A 13,695-nucleotide genomic window follows, 5' to 3' on the forward strand; every position below is an offset into this window, starting at 1 on the left:
GCCTCTTATCGAAGAGGAAATATTGGCCACTACATTTGCTGCACTCAGCTCGGAAACGCTGCCAAACCTTGGTACGTCCAAGGCAGGAGCTGCTGCTATGGCCATGTCATATGCAGTTACGCATGGCTTGACGTGGACAGCGTTTGGCGATCTGGCTGCGCTGGTGAACAGCATCGCAGGAGCTGACGTGTTGCCACGCAACAAGTACGCATTTAGAAAGCCTTTGTGATGTTTGTCAGGCTGTGTTGACAGTGGAAAACGGCAACACACTATGCACTGTCTGTGGCACCAAAGAAAATGTCACCAATGTGCATGCAAAAGGGTCATTTTTTGTGACTTTGGACACAGCAAGTCAGCTTTGCCTTCTCATTGACAGGACAAAGGAAAGCCTGGAAGACGGGTTGTTGAAGAGAAGCCAGCGATGTGATGCTGTCACTGACATAACAAGTGCTGCTTGCTTTCATGAGCTTAGCAAAGCTGAGAACTTGACTTATGATGACTTGACTCTGACCATCAACACAGATGGAAGTCCAGTTTTCAAGTCCTCCAAAACATCAGTGTGGCCTCTGCAAATTGTGGTGAATGAGCTACCACCTGCCACACGACTTCAAAATCCTGTTCTGACAGCACTATGGTTTGGGAGAACCCACCCAAATATGCAGACATTTCTTGCAAAGTTTGTTGAGCAGGTAAAAAGTATGAAGCCAATATCATGGAAGACTGCATCATCTGTACACCAATCTAGAGTATTTGTGCTGTGCTGTGCTGTGGATGCACCTGCACGTGCTGCCGTTCTGAACATGATTCAGTTCAACGGTCTGCATGGCTGCCCTCGGTGCCTCACGATGGCAACGCATAGAGAAGGTGAGAAATGTGCTGATATCTCCAAACAGATTTTATAATTGCAGTATTATATAGCGTAATTATTGTATTTGAGTGGTGTCTCTTGTATGCACGGAACAGTCTTCTTATTTTAATATTTTCAGTCTAGAATACTGGTGTAGAAGATGTAGCTGCACACAAGAATGCCAACTATCAAGACAGATATTGCTCCTCATATCACCCAATGACTTGGGAAGCAAGGGCAACTTTCAACACACAGCATGCTCTATGTGGGATCTTGAGAATATTGAGCTCACTGTACATGTGCTCATAGGTTCATTAGCTAATTTTGTGCATATGAGGACAAGCATCTGTCGTCCCTGTTACCACATTTTGCAGTTTTTTTATCCATGCAGGTAACAAGATCATAACAATCTAATTTTTAACATGAAAAGAAAAAAGACAACAGTACTGCTTTCTTTTTTCTTTTTACATTAAGTACATACTGTTATGAGCTTGTTAGAGGTGATGGTTTCTTGTTATGGTAGAAGCAAGTACTCTGTAGCCAACTGTCCTGAATTCAGCGAGAAAGTCTCTATTTCTGAGTAAATGTCCCAAGTTGTGACTTGATCCAGTTTCGATAACCAAATGTCCCAACTTTGATTTTTTCTGCTTAATAATAGAATGGCGCTCCCCTTCCATTCCAACTTTGTCCACTCATCGACAGTTGGCAACCCTATATGAACAAGTTTGCAACAAATAAATATGGACAGCTGCCAAGAGTCTTTGTGATAATGTTTGTGTTCACACACCTGCATTACATAAGCAGCTTACATAAGCCTTACGATGCTGCGGCTTCATGTAACCGCTAAAGGCAAATTGCATTATGTTGCTGCTGAAAACAATTGCACTCTGGTGCATCTTGAAAGTACTGTGACTGTATTGGTGGCAAGCACACCAGCATGCTTTGCAAAGACTCGCAATCAGGTGTCACTTGGTTGAGGCTGCCGCCATAGCTGGCACAGTCGCCAATGTTACGATTGTAGAAAACAAGAAAACACGGGGTGGTGAAGAAAACCCACAGCAGCAGGCTCATAAAAATCAAGAATTTGAAAAGCAATGAAGTGATTCTTTTTAACATTTTACTAAAAACAAATACAATTGTATGGTTTAAAAAATAACAAATGTCATCATTCCCTACTGTTAAGTCACAGTCACTTAAATTAGTAGTAATGCCCTGCCCTCTCTAACTTCTGAACTCTACAGCATAACAGTTTTTGTCATAAACTGTGTGCATGTACGTACAAGTTCCTTTAAATTTGTAGTTTGCACCAGGTAACGTAGCAATGTCAGGTACATTTTCATAATTGGAAAGTGTGGTGTCTCTCTGCAACTACATTTTGGATTGTGGATGCATAGCCTGCAGGCACAGTGTGGTTTTGTGGGCAAAACTTGTTAATATTTTGGTTGTCACCATATATAGTTTATGTAGTGCAGTGCCTTTGTAAAAGTGTACAAGCAAGCTTTCCATTTCATTATTTTCAGGTGGCATGCGCTACATTGACCAGCCGGCTGAGGAAAGGACACATAGTCAAGTAATCAGAGACATGCATATTGCATACATCACAGAAAACACAGTGAATGGTTTCAAGGGCCCATCGGCTTTAATGAGCCTTAAAGGTAAGCATGCAGCGGCATTCTTTTATGCTTTTATGTGGTGGTGTGTTAAACAACTAGCTGTAACAGTCTTAAGAAGGAACGGAAACCAGCTTATGAAGCCTTAAAGAGCCCATAAACGTCTAAAATTTTTTTACACTTTTCAAACAAACATGCTCGTCGCTTGGAGAATGCTGTGACCATAATCACCAGTGAATGCTGCAGCCCTATGTGCTGCAGGAAACGCCACTAATTCAAAAAACAATCCTGTACTGCTCTCCTGCCCTATCCGCTGCTGCCTCTGTGCATCACCACCACGCATCAAGAGGGTGCTCCAGGTGGTGTCAGCAGGGCTAAAAACTCTTGATTTGTCAGTAGTCGAGGAACGACAGTGCCAACTTGGCAAGAGCTGACTGTGTATTCTGAGAATGGAGGGATGCTTGCCCACTGTGCTCAACCGAACCTTTTATGAAGCTTCTATTCAGTAAGTTTCACGCTGATGATGATTAGGGGTGGACAATGAAGGACCCTTTTTTTCTGGCCTGCAGATTCGAAATGTAGCTTTCACTAGAGTGCGTAGTGTTGGTGAGTATGTGACAAGGGGCAGATAGTGCAAAAGGGGAGAGTAGCAAAAGAGAGCAAGAAACAGTAGCAGTTGCATTTTCATTGTTCAAACGCCTGTAGCTTTGCTATTACTGCACCACCTTAAAAATATTCTTGCCGCCACGTGTACATATTCCAGCAACAGTGGAGATCAATTGCAACAAATGATTGAGGACCTTAACTGAGCAAGTGCAATAGTGTGGTTGAAGTTTTGTATGCAGAAGAAAAATGCAGTGTTTAATAGCCTGGCAAGAAAACAAGAATTCATGATCGCTCATCAGCCTCTAGAGTTTGTACGGAAGTATGTTTATCTAGGTCAATTACTCACAGGAGACTCTTACCATGAGAACGAAGCTTACAGAAGAATAAAAATGGGTCAGAGTGCTTACGACAGGCATTACCAAATCCTGACTAGGAGCTTAACACTGTTGTTGAAAAGAAAAGGGTACAATCATAGCATTCTACCGGTGCTAACATATGAGGCAGAAACTTGTAGGTCAACCAAGAAGCTCGAGAACAAGTTACCGTCTGCACAAAGAGCAATGGAACAATAAATGTTGGGCGAAATGTTGAGACAGGGAGAGAGCGGTGTGGATCAGAGAGCAAAGGGGGTTTCCGATATCATAGCTAACATTAAGAGAAAAAGATGGAGTTGGGCAGACCAAGTAATGCGTAGTGTAGATCACCAGTGAACACTAGAGTTACAGAATGGGTGCTAAGGGAAGGGAAGTGCTGTCAAGGATGGCAGAAAATGAGGTGATATGATGAAATTAAAAAATTTGCAGGTGCAAGTTTGAATTAGCTAGCGCGAGACAGGGGTAATTGGAGATCCTTCGTCTTGCAGTGGACAAAAAATAAGCTGATGATGTTCATAATGGACTAGTGCTCATCAGCCACTATGTAACTCAATTTTCGAGCTCATGCTTGTTTAGGAGCTCTTTAAGCAGGTAGCTCTTCCCTGCTCCATATTTATCATAGTGCAGGCGGCAGGGAGGTAGTACTCTGTATACAGCCTAACACCTGATATCAGGCTGAGGCCTATGGTGCAGGGCACTTGCCTGGTTTCTTTCTGATAGGAGCATTATCGTCGGGTGACTTCAATCTGTAAGTGTGTTTGTTTTGAATGTAATTTTTCAGGTTTCAACCTTGTCAAGGGAGTCAGCGTCGAATACATGCACTGTGTTCTGCTAGGAGTCACAAGGCAGATAAGCGAGGCCTTGTTCAGTACAACTAACTGTTCTGAACGGTATTACGTCGGTATGTATATTTCAAACTTTGTTTCATGCTTCTTATACTTGCAATATTCAAGCAAGGCTTCAACTGTAGCAAACACTTACAGAAGGTGCTTCTGTGAGGCAAGGAGTTTGATAGAGGACATGTTGAATGATTAAACAAACCAAAGCAGAATGCAGCAGGTTTAATCAACCAACTATATAAATCAGATGTATGAATGGTGAACAGAGAAGCAACGTTATCAAGACAGGCAGAAAACAAATGAGTACGATGATAGAAAAGTGAATAAAAGATTGTATTTTGCGAAAAGAGTGCCATTTGTAAACAAATGTGTTCTGTGGCATTCTTAAGTGATAATGTAGCTTAGAATGATTAATGACGATGAGCAGTTACTTCTGCAGTAATATAGCTTGTGCTTTTACATATTATGGTTTTTAATACTGAATTACGTAACTGCAGCATACAAACTGTTCTTATCCAGTAAGGAAGGTTCTAGGGACTGTTAATGGGGGGGGGGTCATGTTCAAGTGTACACAGATTATGAAGATTGTAGATGTGCTGATTTCAGTGACTTTGCTCTGTATACTTTTCATCTATCTCTGTTCATCTTGCTTGAATGGCTTGATGATGCCACTTAAGTGTGTATATTAATTACTTCTTGCATAGCAGCATCTGCAACAACTGCAATGTAGCAGTGCAGATATACAACAATAGCATATTGTAATGCTTAGTTATCATTTTTGCAAGCAAAAAAAAAAAACAAAGAAAAAACAAAACATGGAAGGCTATAACACAGACATTTGCTCAAATCATCAGCATGCACATGGCTAAGAACTAGGACCAAGCATCAGCTGTTATTTGCACATTTCTGCAAGTGTGTGCTTTGGAGGGAAGGTCAAGACCTGTTGAAGGATATGGACAGAGGAGAGGGAGTGATAAATAAAGCAACAGAGGCTGAAAGTAGTTACTGGTGGCTGATGGGCTATCCTGTGTTAGTTGTAAGGAACAATTACGAGACTAGGTTTTGTAGAAATTAATTGGGTACAGCAGCGTCTTGTGCAGCAAGAAAGGTATAACCGTTCCCCGCAGGGGCGTCTGCGTCAGCAGGCGTTTGGTGTGTTGCGACACCACGTACCCGAGCACACGAGGGTTGGACCCTCCCGCGTGTAGCCGTGCGCGGCTTAGCCGTGTCTGGGGAAAGGGGGATCCTGGGGGTTGAGCCGATGCTGGGTGTTTGGACCTTTAAGGCCCCCCGGCGGAGGCAACACACCCCTCTGGCCTCTGCTTCACATAGACGGCACCCCCGGACTGACCCACCCGGGGGAAATCGGTAGTTGCCTTTTCCTGTCCTTCTCTCCAATCTTCGTCTTTCTCTCTAACTTTTATTCTTTCCTGTCTTCTCTTCATTTCTTTTTTTTTACTTCCACTCTTCCCGGCAGCAAGGGTTAACCATGTGTAGTGCAATCAACCTTGGTTGTACATATTTGGTTATAGCGGAAACGTACAGTTGGCGTCCGCAGGACTTGTTTCTTTATAAGACCTGTGGCGTCCCCTTGTTGGGCTCCATGGTGGGCGGCTGCCGTTACTGCCGAAAACTGAACATTCCCTTATGGATTATTCCTTTCCAAAACTCCCTGATCGCCCTCATAAGCGAGGGCGCACCGAAGAAGTATTTAAATTTTTTGGCCGACACACTGAAAACTTTCCCCGCTATCAAGTCATTCATTCTGAGAAACCTGGAAAGACAACGAGAATGATCTCGCCTTTCCTGGTTTCCAAATGCCTAACTGAAACTATTGGCCCAGGCTATAATGCATCTAGGCTAGCAAGTGGCGACCTCCTCCTAGAACTGCATGACAAAAACCAGTACCAAAAACTAAGTAACCTAGTGTCTATTGGGGACACTCCTGTTTCAGTGACCCCACACCGCACCATGAACACCATCCGTGGTGTGATCTCTGAAGACGACTTAATGAACCTGACTGAGGCTGAACTTTTGGAAGAGTGGAAGGATCAAAATATCGTCAACGTAAAACGAATTAGAATCAGGCGCGACGGCAAAGAAATCGATACTAAACACCTAATTCTCACATTTGGCTCCAGTGTACTACCAGAAACAATAGAAGCAGGTTACATTAAGATCCGAGTAAGGCAGTACATTCCTAACCCTCTCCGTTGCTTCAAGTGCCAAAGATTCGGCCACAGCTCGCAAAACTGCCGAGGCCAGTTGACCTGTGCTAAGTGCAGTGCACACGAACACCCCACTGAATCCTGCGATAAACCTCTACACTGTGTAAACTGCGATGGGGACCACGCGGCATACTCGCGGTCTTGTCCATCCTGGAAAAAAGAGAAAGAAATCGTAGCAATTAAAGTAAAGGAGAACCTCTCATTCAAAGAAGCGCGTAGGCGGGTGTCCAACCTGCCAAACAGCTTTGCCGATGTGGCGCGTCAGGGGGCAGCGCCACAACGGATCCCGGCATCTGTCCGACCCACAAGCAGTGAGTCGGCAGTTACGCCACCTGCCCCCGCGGCGGTTGCAGCTAGCGCTGCTCCGTCACCCCAGCAGAAGGGGCCATCTACCTCCGGGCAGGTGCCCCCAAAGGCCTCGTCCAACGTGCCGAGGCCCTCTCGCCAAACAAAGCTCTCGGAAGAGCGCGTGTCCAGCGCCTCGCAAGAGGCGATGGACACAACGACCAGCCAGACGGCGCCACCAGCGCCTAAGGAGCGGCGAGCATCACTCGACCGCTCCAGAAAAGACAAAACTCCCGTCACGGCACCTACAAAGCGCTCGTGAACTAATCTCAGTCTCTTAAACACACAGCACCCTACACATATAGCATAATGGATACACAAATACTACAATGGAATGTTAGAGGACTTCTCCATAACCTCGACGACATTCGAGAACTCCTACACAAACACAATCCCAAGTTGCTGTGTGTTCAAGAGACACATCTCAAACCTACTAATACAAATTTTCTTAGAAACTACACCATCTTCCGCAAAGATCGTGAGGAGGCTAATGCCTCCGGCGGTGTAGCAATAATAGCGGACAAGTCTGTAGCTTGCCGACACGCCGCCCTTCAGACGACCCTTGAGGCAGTGGCAGTTCGGGCCATTCTCTTTAATAAGTTAATCACTGTCTGTTCTATTTATATACCCCCGAACCATCATCTGAAAAAAAAAACAGACCTTTACAACCTTACTACCCAACTTCCCGAACCTTACATACTTGTGGGTGATTTTAATGCTCACCACACGATGTGGGGAGACACACGATGCGACGCGAGAGGTCGATCAGTAGAAAACTTTTTACTAAACACGGGAACATGCCTCTTCAATAAAAATGAACCGACTTATTATAATATGTATCACCACTCACATTCTTCCATAGACTTAGCTATCGGTTCCGCAGATCTTTTCCCTTACCTAGAGTGGAGTGTCATTAAAAATCCATACGGAAGTGACCATTTTCCGATACTTTTAAACTTAATTGAAGAACATCAATTCCCTCCATATACACCTCGGTGGAAGCTAGCTTCTGCCGACTGGGAGCATTTTAAGCAATCGACCTACCTATCACGAGATTTTATCACAGATTTTAGTATTGACGACGCGGTAGCGTATTTTACCGCTTTTATCATCGAGGCAGCAAATAACTTCATCCCACAATCAAGGGGCACCTCATCCAAAAGACGAGTTCCATGGTGGAATGAGGAATGCAAGGAGGCGCGGAAAAAACAAAATAAAGCATGGGGCATACTGCGCCGATACCCCACTGCAGAAAATCTGATAGAATTTAAAAACATTAAATCGCAGGGAAGGCGGACGCGAAGGCAAGCAAAGAAGACAAGCTGGGAGAGATTCTTGTCCGGCATTAACTCCTACACACAGGAGGCAAAAGTATGGAACGGGCTGAGGAGACTAAAGGGAACACAATTTCAGCCATTGCCCCTTGTTGACGAAGAAGGAAACAAGTTGGAAGACCAGGCTGATGCTCTTGGTGAACACTTCGAGCGCGTGTCTAGCTCCACTCAGTATTCGGAGAACTTTCTTAAACGTAAAGCAATAGAAGAACTTAAGCCACTGAATCGGAAATCCGTCCCAAACGATCCTTATAATCGTCCTTTTACGATGGCGGAACTTAAAGCCTCCTTGTCAGTATGTCGGAGCTCTGCACCGGGCCCCGATAGAATCATGTATGATATGCTTAAGCACCTACACTCCGACACACAAATCACGCTACTTACACTTCTCAATACTATCTGGGCTGCTGGTTACCTCCCATCAAAGTGGAAGGAGGCTATTGTAATCCCTGTTTTGAAGCATGGTAAAGACACTTCATTGCTCACTAGCTACCGTCCCATAGCGCTTACAAGCTGCCTCTGTAAGCTTTTTGAAAAAATGATCAATCGCCGTCTCATACATCTCCTTGAGTCCAGTAAAATGCTTGACCCATTTCAATGTGGTTTTAGGGAAGGGCGATCTACAACCGACCATCTCGTGCGCATCGAAGCGAGCATTCGCGATGCCTTCGTGCACAAGCAATCTTTTCTATCTGTATTTCTGGATATGGAAAAAGCGTACGACACAACCTGGCGGTACGGTATCCTGCGCGACCTTTCAGCGCTGGGCATCCGCGGTAATATGTTAACTATCATAGAGAGCTACCTAGCGAACCGTACATTTCGGGTTAAAATAGGTCCTGCACTGTCGCGTACATTCATACAGGAAACTGGGGTACCCCAGGGTGGAGTACTAAGCTGCACGCTCTTTCTCGTAAAGATGAACACGCTTCGGGCATCATTACCACCAGCTATTTTTTATTCCGTCTACGTAGACGATATACAAATAGGTTTCAAATCCTGCAATCTCACAGTCTGCGAGAGACAGGTACAGCAGGCCCTAAACAAGGTGTCCATGTGGGCAGATCAAAATGGATTTAAAATCAACCCCCACAAAAGTTCCTGTGTTCTCTTCACAAGAAAGAGAGGCCTGGTCCCAGATCCCTTTCTAGAACTGGGCGGACAACAAATTCCTTTTAACAAAGAGCACAAATTTCTAGGTGTTATACTTGACTCCAAGCTTACATTCATTTCACACATAAAATGTCTAAAAACAAAATGTCTAAAAACAATGAACCTACTTAAAATCCTATCCCACACTTCATGGGGTAATGACAGGAGGTGCCTGTTGAATCTTTACAAGAGCTTAGTTAGATCACGGTTAGATTACGGTGCCGTAGTATATCACTCTGCTGCACCTAGTGCGCTAAAAATGTTAGACCCCGTTCATCATCTGGGTATCCGCCTCGCCACTGGCGCATTTAGAACAAGCCCTGTTGAAAGTCTATATGCAGAGTCAGACGAATGGTCACTACGTTTTCAGAGAACGTACATAAGCTTTACCTATTTTCTCAATGTGCGCTCCAATAGAGAACATCCGTGTTTCAAAACTGTTAATGACTTAACGTGTCAAACACTTTTTAATAATAAACCCTCCATGAGACTTCCTTTCTCACTGCGTGCAAGAGAACTTAGCACGGAAATGGATGTCCCTGTTCTCGAACATCGCCTAATGCCTCCAACTAAGCTATTACCGCCCTGGGAGTGGCAGGTGATAGACTGTGACGTATCCTTTGCAGAGGTCACAAAACACGCACCTGATATCGAAATCGCTATGCATTTCCGCGAACTTCAATCGAAGTACAACTGCTCTGAATTCTATACAGACGCGTCTAAATCACATGCTGGTGTATCTTATGCTGCTGTTGGTCCCTCTCTTTCTATATCTGACTTACTGAACCCGCAAACAAGTATCTTCACTGCAGAAGCTTATGCAGTACTGTCTGCAGTAAGACATATACAGAAATTAAAACTCGACAGAGCAATTGTATACACAGACTCGCTAAGTCTCGTAAAAGCGTTAATTTCATTACAAAAGCCTAAAAATCCTGTATTCATTGAACTTTACTCCCTCTGATGCAGTATTTATATATCACATATACATATAGTAATATGCTGGGTACCTGGCCATAGAGGTATCGAGGGTAATGTACTGGCTGATAGAATGGCCACATCACTCACATCACTAAACACTTCTTCTGCAGCTGCTGTCCCGGTCACAGATCTGAGGCCTTTCTTGCGTAAGAAACTGCGACAACACTGGCAACGCATGTGGAACGCAGAAATAAACAATAAACTGCACATTATAAAGCCACAGCTAGGTTTTTGGCCCTCGCCATCAAAATCACGGCGAACAGATGTCCTATTCTGCCGCCTCAGAATAGGACACACATTTGGTACACACAATTTTCTCCTTACTGGAAATGAACCGCCAACCTGTGGTCGATGTGGTGAGAGGCTGACCGTCCTCCACGTCCTCTTGGAGTGTCGCGAAGCCGAACCTGAAAGAAAGAAGCATTTTCCTCTAGCATATCGTTATTGCATACCTCTTCACCCAGCTATGTTTCTTGGCAAAGAACCATTTTTCAACACCAAAGTAGTCCTCAATTTTTTAAATGAGGTTGTCCTACATGTTATGAGCCCAATAAATTCGTAGCGCATCCTCTCTCCAGAGGATGCCGCTGTGATAGTTGTTTTATATAGCACATGCCTCCAGGCCCTTGTGCCTCAAGGGCTCTAACGAGGCCATGATGCTCTAGTTAATTTTAGAAACCTATGCATTTCTTTATATCATATCATTATTTTGCAATGCACCTTAATGCACATAGTACACGTCATTTGTCATCGCCATAATTTTATTACACGTACATTTTACGCACTTTACAGTGACTATATTTTAGGCCCCTTTACAGCCACGTCACCTCAACTTCACAGAATTCATAACTCCACTGCGAAATCACTAACACTTGCATGGCGCTCTTTGGCCATACCTGGCCCTTGCGCCAATAAAAACCACACATTCATTCAAAGGTATAACCGTTACATGTTCCTGCTGCACTGTGGCTTGCCTGTGCCTCAGACACAAAGGTGGATCAGTTGCGAACTATTTGTGCAGGAGATACAGGCTGGGAGCTATCCCCCATAAAGGCACACAAGCGCCATAGCTGATCTTTACGAGAGACTTCCGACATGTCAGCAATTACAAAAAGTGTTAATTGTGTGCCATAAGCAAGAGATAATTTAACACGCGTTAAAATGGACTAGAAGTAGAGAACGCTTGCAAAGCTATGTTATACAGTGCCTAGTAGGTTACAAGACAGAAATGCCCTACTAACACAGTGGCTATGACACCCAGCTGCTCAACAGGCAGTCATAGGTTCAATCGTAGCCATGGTAACCATGTTTCAATGGTGCTGTGCTTTGGAAAAGCTAAAGTACATGCTACAGAACCTCAGGTAGTCTAAATTCTGAGCTCTCCACAACACTAACCCTCGCAGCACGTGTGCAGCTTTATGATGTTAACCACACAATTTTACGCTGAATGTAAACACAAGTGTGGAATAGGTTTTGAGGATGAAGGCTGTAGCTTTCGTGGAGAGTAATCTTTAAAGGTATAGACTGATGGGTTAGTTGTATCGCATCGTGTACAGTCTAGTGGAAAGGGGGCACACACTGTACCATATTCCAGTCTTTTCTCTCGCCATGTGTTTGCACTACAGCGTACATGTTGAATCTATAATTGCTTGTACCTCTCTTGGTGCTGTGTGTTGTTACAAAATTTGTGAGGTTGCTTTAAAAGGTGTGACCACCGTATAAATCACTTGGTTATGACAAAAATAATTTCAGCGACCCTTTTAACTATTGCTGTATTATGGCACATATTAGAAGAATAGTATTAGGTGAGTAGCATGTGTGAAGTGACTGGAAAAGCCCATGGAGAGTAGCACGAGGTTGTTTATTAATCTTTGGCATCATCACAGTACACTGTATGCAATCTGCATGCTTATTTAAAATATGTAAAAAAAATGTGATGAGGTGGCTGTAAAACATATGAGGAGGAAGCATTGCTATGCTCTTAGTGCTTCATGCCACGTTAAGTGCGTACAGATTATTTTAAATGTATTGATAAGGAAGTGCTGCCTGATACGCTGCAAAGTTTCGTATAGTTGACGCACCAAATACAACAATGAAGAGCTCTGCTCACCAGTGCACACACCTTCACAAATCAGACCAAAACCAATGTAATTGAGTCTAGATATGACTGGAAGTACTTCTTTTTTGCCATTTTCAGTAACTTGCATGCTTTAAGCATATGTTACTCTGACTGACGTGCCATGGATAAGGTGATTTCATTCTTCGGGTTTAATTTTACTGTATTGGAGAGACATCTTGGTCACTTAAAATGCTCTGTATAATTAATCATTGTGCCGTTTTTATGTCTGCAGGCAGCCCATCATCTGTGAGAGAAGTTAATAACCGCTAGTTAAGCATTCAACCTCCTCACTGCATCACACGTCTACTCCGTCGCATCGATGACAGGGCTCATTGGAAGGCTTCAGAATGGAAGCACTGGCTTCTTTTCTACGCCCTGCCATGCCTTGATGGCCTGATCCCCCATGAGTACTGGCGTCACCTCGTAAAGCTGTCGGAGGCTGTACATATTCTGCTTAGAGAAGAGATATCTACTCAGCAGATAGACCATGCAGGTAAAGTACTGCACAAATGTAGGTTAAGTATCCACGTCATAGCTCACTATAATTGCTTGTAATCTTTGTTCAGAAATTATGTGTTGGGAGTGGCACAGTAAGTATTGGTTGTTTGTTGATTTATCAGTCATATTCAATAACTAATAACTAGAAATTGCGGAAGTACTCAGGTTAAACAGAAAACAAGGCTCACCTCCGTAAACATCTGTTCTTTTCATTCGTACTGCAAATGCTGTTGAAATGTACTTAAAATGTGGAATTTTGGCAACAAGTACATATACGTGTGAATCTGTTACCCAAGATAACATTATAGACAAAAATCTGAAGTTCATTCTTGAAAGCAACTGGCTTCGCTCACCTTTGTTTTGGGTATTATTTATTGCACTCTAAAATGTATGTTCTACACCTCCACACTGCAATTTGTAAAATCATGTAAGCCCCCTCTCCTAAATTTTATTATTGTGGAAAGCTAGTCTACTTCAACAGTTACTGATAAAGGATTAGTGACACAGTATGAGAAACATGGACTGAAAGGGGTGTGTATAGATGCAACTATGTGCACTTCAACACCAAGCTTTGTCCATGCACAGATTAGAGCTTATGTACTCATATGTGTCTGTATGTCTTTACTTTGAAATTACTTATGCATCTTTAGTAAATTGCATTATTTGGCCAACCAATTGTGAAAGTTTCTTGGTGTAAAACGGCTTATGTGCATTCAACTTGGGTGCATTAAGATTGAGTTTTGTCTTGGCAAAATTTTCAAT

General features: G+C 43.5%; 1 protein-coding gene and 1 pseudogene across 1 annotated transcript in view; one reads left to right on the plus strand and one right to left on the minus strand.

The window, feature by feature from the left end:
* Positions 1-13,695, minus strand: part of LOC140217386 (BEN domain-containing protein 5-like) — a 386,196-nt gene that overhangs the window by 58,715 nt on the left and 313,786 nt on the right. The window lies entirely within an intron of this gene.
* On the plus strand, positions 1,780-13,425 carry LOC126537938 (uncharacterized; annotated as a pseudogene).

Source organism: Dermacentor andersoni, chromosome 4 (genome assembly GCF_023375885.2).
Source record: "Dermacentor andersoni chromosome 4, qqDerAnde1_hic_scaffold, whole genome shotgun sequence".
Lineage (NCBI taxonomy): Eukaryota > Metazoa > Arthropoda > Arachnida > Ixodida > Ixodidae > Dermacentor > Dermacentor andersoni.